At 32.6% G+C, this 8,929-nt stretch overlaps 1 pseudogene; it reads right to left on the minus strand.

The window, feature by feature from the left end:
• Window positions 1–316: 316 nt before the first annotated feature.
• On the minus strand, window positions 317–8,718 carry LOC124358657 (annotated as a pseudogene).
• Between the last annotated feature and the right edge of the window lie 211 nt (window positions 8,719–8,929).

Genomic DNA, 8,929 nt, shown 5'->3' on the forward strand with positions numbered 1-8,929 from the left:
ACTTCAGTTTTAAATAAAACTAATTCAAATTTAAACTAAATTGTTAGGTGATCTTTGTGAATTGAAGGGTACATATTTACATATGCATCCATTCAAGCACTACTTCCATAGCCATTAGTAGGATACTTAATTACCAAAAGAAAATGAACAGCTAAGTAACTAAGATATGTTTGGAAAATAATTAATCTCACTGTAATTTCATTTCTTTAGTCACCAAAACAGTACATCTAACTTTAATAACATTACTATATATTTTACAGGTACGGGTTGTTAGCCTAATATTACGTACTTACAAAAATACTCAAAGGTTGAAAGGTTGGTTGTTGGAAATATAAATCTTTATTTATACACATGAGAGTTTACAGTGATTCACAAACCCTAAATATGCAGTATTAACTAATATACACAATGTTTAACAATACTTCATTGTCCGAGTAAGAACACTCGTCTAAACTTAAAATTAGTAAAGACATTTAACTATTTGTATTAACTCACACAACCTAGGTTTCGAACAATATTAACATCTTAGCTTTTAAATATAGACCAACGTTATTTTGTTGTTAGTATGGTACAAAACTATAATATGAGAATGCCAACGAAAAGGCCAGAAACCTTAAAAATAATCACAGTCAGTACTATTAGTAGAGAAGTGCTTTCTAGGCTGTCAGTTTATAGGAGACAGCAGATAGCGTTGGCCTGTTGCCGTGTCGACCACAGTGCCGCTCTCAGAGTCGTAGGAGAGGTGTGAGCGCGCTGGGATCTCCTCGTGCTGTCTCTTGACTCGATCTTCCTGGCTGGCCTGCGGCTGGTAGTCAGGGACAGGATCGGTTTCCTGCAAAAAAAAATCAAAATAAAGATCAGTTGGCATATTCACATCCACCTCTATAGTGCACTAATATTACTTTCTTCAAACTCTTGTTTTTGACCCTTCTATCAATTTCGAACTTTATATGGTTGAAGGAATATCTGTTTAAAAAAGAACTCGGTAGATAATGATAACGATTGGTAATAATAATCATAATTAAAAAAAGTATTGATATAAATATTAATTTATACTAATATTCAACATAGACGTTGAAAAATTGGTTGATGGACGTAATATATGAAACTAAGGAATATTCTTCTTCTGTTCAAAGTAATTACTATTACACCTATTTATACAAAATTCTGGCTATAATTACGTATTCGCGTGATAAAAAAGCTTAATTTTTCATAACACATTATGCAAATAGTAGGCTGTCAAGTTATGTCTACGCGGCCACTACCGCCTGAAGAATAGATTGCAAACTGTAACATTAAATGCCAAATATATGTAAATGAGTTATCTAATTGAATATTAAACAGAAATATGTACAAAGAGAACCTATTTTGGGAAATTAAAACCAGTTCACTAACAACATATAGTGACTGAGATACTTTGTTCATAATTTTCACGGAATGTGGTAGATAGGTACTTATGATAATTATGGATACATACATATGTACATGTATATATAGGGTACATGGGAGATAACTATGGTATATTATTATATATTGCGTAAATTCAATAAGCTGTTTCCCATTGAATCTAAGACAGAGTATAATGCCATCATACTATTTTGTATGTTTTGAATTACGCCAAAACTATAAGTGAAATTGTTAAGTTGTCCAAGTTACAAGCGAAGATCAGTTCCAATAAGTTCAAAATTCTGCGTCGAATTGGATTGGAGAGCCACCCTAACAGTTTCAGTATTTAGTGTGAAGGACGAACTGAAAAGTGGTTCTACAACACTGTGAAATTTTAATTAAACCTTCTTTTGTTTCCAGTGCACCCATGTTCCATAACAACGCCACAACGTGCCGCAGGCTCCGTGAAATCCGAGTCTAAACGATTGTGCTTTCATTACCACACAATAGAGCTCGCTTATCCACCGACAGCAGCAGTTTGTAACACCCCGTGACTCATATGGTGTATTCGGGGCAAGGGAATTTCATCCCGTAATAGACACACTATTGGTCTATGTCCTCCAAATTTGACAGTACGTGGCATCTTCATTTAGGACATCTGCCGTTTAGTGTGTGTTTGGTATTGGCAACTCTGCAACGCAATGGCAACACTTGTCTTTCGCGCGTTCGCAGATAAACGTCCGAGGGAAACTCTTTAAAATCAAAAATGTTATTTTTTCTCTAACAACAATGTTTACTGTTTATCAACCTAAGATTATTATCCTAGCTTTTATTATAATAAATATGTAAAAGTTACTTAAATCAAAAAGTTTTAAGTAAAGTGTTTTTGCCTAAATAATAAAATTAAACGACTACACGAAATGGATTCAATTTTTTCACAACAATTACACGTCCGACTACAACTATTGTTGATATTCATGATCTTGAAAAAATGCTCATTATTATTCGTACTCTTAAGTTCAATTTAAAATACGTGTTAAAGCAAAAGTGTAATTTTTACCAACAGCCTAATTGTGAGTCATCGTCAGATCGAATGCATCTGGCAGGCGGCATAGGGCACTGAGCCCTCCGAGTGATTATTTATTCCACGTTGTAATCAGCACTGATTTATGACATTTTGATTTTTCGTTAAAACGCTAAGTTGTAATAATTATAACAGTAAACATGTGGTTTGCATCATTCCTTGTTTAAACAGAGTAAACCATTCTTACAAGAAAAACTAATGTGCTATTTTTCATGAATAAAGAAAAGTTTATCTTTGTTATCATTAGAGAGCAGATTCCACTACTGTTTTCTCCCATAGTAAATTTTAATAAATGAAATGTAACTGATAATGTATACAGGCTTCAATTCTAAATCACTCTTCCTACAAATGATATGTATTCCTATATATAACCTCAATACATCAAAAGCTGATAACTATTTGAGAATAAATCTAAAATTAGTAACACATTCTACTTACATCACCACCTTCGTCGTCGCTGGATCCTCCATGGTCACTCTGGAACAGGAATGTTATTCATTAAATTTACTTAGTCCAACATGACTGTATGACAACACAAAAATATTAAAACATCTAATTAATAAAAATATATTAAATGGCACATCAGAAACTCTATATAGGACGACAGAATAACAATGTGCTCGTGTACTCTCTCCCCGAGTGTTTTATTTATTTATGTGCAACAAAACAGTTATAATTGTGTATATTAATATGATCTACATCTAATATAAATCACATTAATAAGAAGTAATGTCCTAATAGGATCAAGTCAAGATGATTTACACTAATATGATTTTTCATATATGATTACACTGATATGATGGATTGTCCCATAATACATTAAAACATCCAAAACCACTTGTTGTTTATGAATATTTATCACAAAAACAGTAAATGAAAAGAAAATTAACCATATTTACATAACACTTCTGCTTTAAATGTGTGTTTTACCAAATAATACAGATGCCGAATATATGTGAATAAATGCCATGGTAATAAATGTTTGATATTTAGGTCTTTAAATAATTTCTTTCATAATTTCAACTTACGTGGTGGCCGTCGTGGTTGTAGTCCCAGTAGTGTTCTCCATACCCTCCATGCTTGTCACCCCATCGAGCCTACATCATGACTACAATGTAGCATATACTTACTATTCTACTTATATTTAAATAAAACTGTCAATCTAATTTGTTTGTTGGAAAGGTGCTTAATGTTTACAAACACTAATAAGTTAACTTCAATGGCTTTACTCTTTAAAGAGGAACTGAATTTGAGTTAAATTAAAGATGCAATATTACTAATTTTGATGAATTTATGTTCAATACGGACTAGTTTCTTGCCCTTGAGTTTACAAGATTATAAATAAATTAACAGTATTTATTAATGCCAAACAAATTATTCATGATGAGTTTGTACTTATATATACGATATATTATCTAATAATAACAACTTTTAAAAAATCAAGCCGCATGCATCTTGAATAGTCACAGGTAAGGTTAATATAATAAATAATGCATTGAATTAGTAGAAAACCCCAGTTAATAAATGAATTAGTATTTACTCTCAAAGCCATCAGCGAAAAGCACTTCAGACGTTATACCGGATTTTGAACAGGTACCCCCACGTATAGCTTACTTTCGTCTTGAACTGTCCCTTGGTGAGGTTGTGCCTTCTCGTACCTCTCCTTGAAGTGGATGTTCGTTCCCTCTTCGGAAGCCGAACTCGTAGTGGTCGTGATGCGGAAGATGCTGGTACCTAGAACCATGCCCATGCAGAAGCCATGCCAGTCAATATCAGTATATGAGGCTTTGGTCAAGAATGTAACAAGTTTCAGTGATACACAGTCGAGAAGAACGTAGTTTGTATGTCAAATTGTTTCAGTAAGTTGTCATTTTTTAACGACGAGAGTCGGACCAATCTGTGAGATGGTTCAATATGAGATTAGATTACATTTGAAAGTCAGTTCATAACGAGAATCGCTCACTCGGTTCAGTTCGAGAGTCAGTTGGTTCTATACGATATTTAGTCCAGTACGATAGTAGGTTTCTATCAAGAATTGATTTAATTCAAGAGTTGGTATAATATGAAGTTGGTATATACGAGAATCGGTATAACACGAAAGTATGTACGATAAGACATACACGGTTTGGTAGAGATGCACGGTCCTGGCAGGGTTCTGTCTATGTCATCTCTCACCCTGATTTTAAATCAATGTCGCTTTATGAGGTTTGAACTGTAATTTCAGTAATTTTTTATTAGATTTAAACTATTTTCTGCCATTTGGTAATCGATAAATTACTAATCAACCACTAACAGTTTGGTTTAAGATACAGAATTCTACTTAAAAGTAAAATGCTTGAGAACAGAAAGAACTTATTAGTACAACTTTAATGTTTTATTTTTAAAAGATAATTTGAGTCCAGATTGAGGTCTTGAAAGCTTCCATCATAATCACAAATATGCCTAATATTATTTTTAGAACTCAAATCTGTTTTATAATAATACTCACATAGCCTAATTACTAACTGTGACCTAAAATGTCCACTTTGTCAGAAATTTAAATACTAAAACCTAAACTTTTTTCTACCTAAACTGTCATTATAAAGTGTTTTTTTGTAATCACCTGTTATGTAATAATATTCGTAGTGTTATTGTGTGTGCGTGAGTCATGCATTTAGAGCGATGCTTATTGAAAACAATTCAGGTTAATATAAATAACATTAATGCAAACATTTGAAATTGTGCAATTGAAAGATTTAGGAAGGTTAATATGAACCACAAGCAAAATTAAATTCAAGGAAACTTAAGTAATTGCATTTTCATTCTCATTAAAAGCTTTGGCAAAGCTTTAACTAACATTCTCGCGAACCTTGCCCTGGTGACGTTTGGTATCATGGTCCTGCCTCTCGTAACGTTGCTGCCATTCATGTGGATCCTCGCACACGTGACCAAACTCTACCTGTCTGGGCCCGGTTTGTATCATGATCGTGTCCCTGGTAACATTCAACAATAAGTTAAGGAGCTGATAGTCTCACGATACTTACCCTGGTGACGCTGGATAACTTGATTCGTGACTTTGTTCCCACTTGTGCAGGTCCTTACACAGTGACTAAATTGTACCTAGACTCGTCGTGGATATCTAGTCTAGCAATGCTTGCTATTATGTTCAAACAAACTTGAATTGAAATCAAACTAATTCCTCGATCACAACATGATATGAGATCAAATTAAGCTAAAACTACTTACTCGTAAAATATGCTCATACAAGAATTGTAGTCATAGATAAATTACCCTTTGATTAATATAACTCCAAATTTTAAGGGTGTTTCTTTTGTATTTTGCACGTGAATACTAATTTTTACTAAAAATTATATTCCTACAACACTTTCCTTCATATTCTTTCGGAAACTGCGTTTTCCGACGCGGGCGATACATGAAATGACTTCGGAGAAAGCAAATCTGATTAACTAAAAACAAGACTGTGATAGTTTTAAGCAACATATTTCTTACACATGGGGGTTAGGGAAGGAAAGGGGTGCATTCAGATCCTCGACTTTACCCTAACTGTTTGCATTCACGCACGAGCTGCTGAACACTGTAACTGTTAATCTGTTTGAACAGAATCCTGCGGTCGCGGAGTTCAATGGGAATGAATCGTATCCAATCGCGCTACTTCATTCTTCAGTAAAAATAAATAGCTCGTATTATGATCTAGGTTATAATTTTTGTGGGTTTATTACAAGCATTTGTGATATGCGTGTCACAAACATTTTACAAGCCACAATTTTCAACTAACTTTTTCAATCTTGGATAATATCGTTCACCAACTGCATCCGACCAGTGGGAAAGACTAGGGTAAGGTTTTTTTACAAAAATACGTGATTGGTGTTTTTGAACAAGCAAATCTTGCACATATTTTTGAGTCCTTAGGTGGATTTAAAGTTTATCCAATGGTTCCAAAATAAAAACAAAAAGAAAGAAATATATATATATATATATATATATATATATATATATATATATATCTGTGAGTGTGCAATGTAAAAGTGTACAAGTAGCTTTTCGGTAACAAATATTCCTTGTTAGTTAAAAAAAGGTACATTTAGGGCTGTAGCCTACATTTTGAAAGATACATAAACCCTTTAAGCTATTATTCGAAAAGTTTATTCATAGTATCGAATTTTACAAATTGGTACTACTGTCACACCGTGTATTTTTAACTTTATATATTTTTAACTAAATTTCCCAAAATCCTACTAATTCATGATAGACCCTATTGAACAATAGAATGCAATACCTTATCATAACGTTTTAATTATGAACAATGATGGTACACAATTATAAGACACTTTTTTCTCAATGTGACTTACATAAAATATTTGCCATGTCCTCCTCCGTCACCTCCGCCGCCAAAGTGAGTCTCCGCAGCCTTATGATCGTCGTCAGTCTCCACTACAGTAGCTGCAATAATCAGTAGTGAAAAACGTAAAGTATATGTTAGCACATTAAACATTTTACTTCATTAAGCTTATAAATAATTATGCAGTTAAGTGAGATTATTTTAAGAATACGATTATAATGTAATTATAAACCAATATACTTCACTAAAGGAAGCAAGTACCGATTTTGACATCAAAATAACATCTTAAGTTAACATAGGCTTTGATTTTTTTTTTTTATTATTCTGTAGGGAGAAAATATTAGTCCTTTTCCACCTTCATAAAGTATAGATGCACAAATATTTTAAACTTATCATATATTACCGTTAATATGTTCAGTTATAACTGAAATATGACTTTATTCCATTTAAACAGAGTTAAAATTTATACACCGTGAAATAGTTACAAAATAAATATGTACGTTTTGCAACTGCAGTTGAATTTTAAACAAGTGTTTTCTCATAGTCAATATTGTACTATTTTTGTGATTAGATTCTTGGACCTGCTAAAAAACAAATATTGTCGGCACCTAATCCAAATTTTAATGAACTCACGAGTAGTTTTTAGATATCCAACCAATAATCCTGTTTTATATAGTTATTAAAAACTGAGCTCCCATAATCTGTTGCAGGTTAATCATTAGATACATAAAATAGCAAATAACTCTATCACAATTGCAATCAGCAGGTTAAAGATAATTAATATAATATTTCATATATGATTAAGGTGGAATAAAATATTTTATATCTTTTAACGAATGGTAAGAATAATAATTGTCATAAAAGTACATGATAGGTAAAAATCCTTAAATATAAATAGATTTTTAGAATTCCAAAATGTTTTTAATAGTTTTTTCTATAGATGTATCAAACTGAACTCACCCTTAGTGTGTATCTGCTTGGGAACCCTCTTCTGGGGTAGTGTGGGTGACTTGAGTGAAGCATGCGCGCAGCTTGCCAGACTCGCTAGCAGCAGAACCTGGAAGAGTCCGTTCATGATGTTTAACGCATTACAAACACTTAATTTGAGATTGAAATGGCATCACGAATGGAAAATTGTTCTCAATTATATTCAGTTAACCAAATATGTATACGTGCAATAAACATAGCAAAATAGTTATCGCTGCAAATAAAATTATTTCCTAAACTGAATTAGTAATCGATTTACTGTGTGACATTTATTACGGACTTTTAGTATTTTATTTAACTTTGTTACCATTATATTCTTTGAACAAGTTAGTTTAAAAATGTAGTTATTTTTAATAAAATTGACATCATAGCTCTTCTTTTTTTATAGACATTTTGTATTTTGCTTGATTTACTTTTTCCAGATAATCCACAAAATTCGCGTACCTGAATACCATGCACCTGAGTCGCTAAATTTATTTCTATAGGTTTGCGATATTTTAAATGCTTAGGTAGCTTAAATTCTTAAAAATAGTCACAATACATTTTGAGAATTCATACTAATTTATAAAAATGCTATCATTTATGTAGTACTATTTACAAAAAATAGGCGTTAATTTGGAAAGGTACAAGTGTTTAGTACGAAAGAAACGATGATTAGTGAAAGAATGTATTTAGAAACAGATCTAACTGAAATTTTAATATTTTGTTGAAATCTTAAATAAAATTAGTATGAACATTCATGCTCACCCAGTTGATGTGTGTGACCATTGTTGCCGATTGCTCATGTGACAGACAGTTGTACCCTGATAGTGCTTTATATAAACCGTCCTGGAACCGCAACTGTCATGGTCCAACTCACGAGCCTCCCACCTCCGCGGTTTTGGCTCCCAGCTACTTCCGTTCGCATTGGTCTTCCAGAGGACATCATCTATGCAGTTTCGTAATAGTAGATGAAACTTCTACTAATATTTAAATACATCATAAAAAGCATCTTCTTAAGTACAGATGTCCCACAATAAGTTCCTAAAGCAAAACACATTTTACATAAGGTTTTCTGAGTCGAAGACCTTGTTTAATAAGTCCATTAGCTATTTTTAAAATTCGTGAAATAAGTTCTTATCTGCAATCATAAA

This window comes from Homalodisca vitripennis, chromosome 3 (assembly GCF_021130785.1).
Source record: "Homalodisca vitripennis isolate AUS2020 chromosome 3, UT_GWSS_2.1, whole genome shotgun sequence".
In the NCBI taxonomy this organism is placed as follows: domain Eukaryota; kingdom Metazoa; phylum Arthropoda; class Insecta; order Hemiptera; family Cicadellidae; genus Homalodisca; species Homalodisca vitripennis.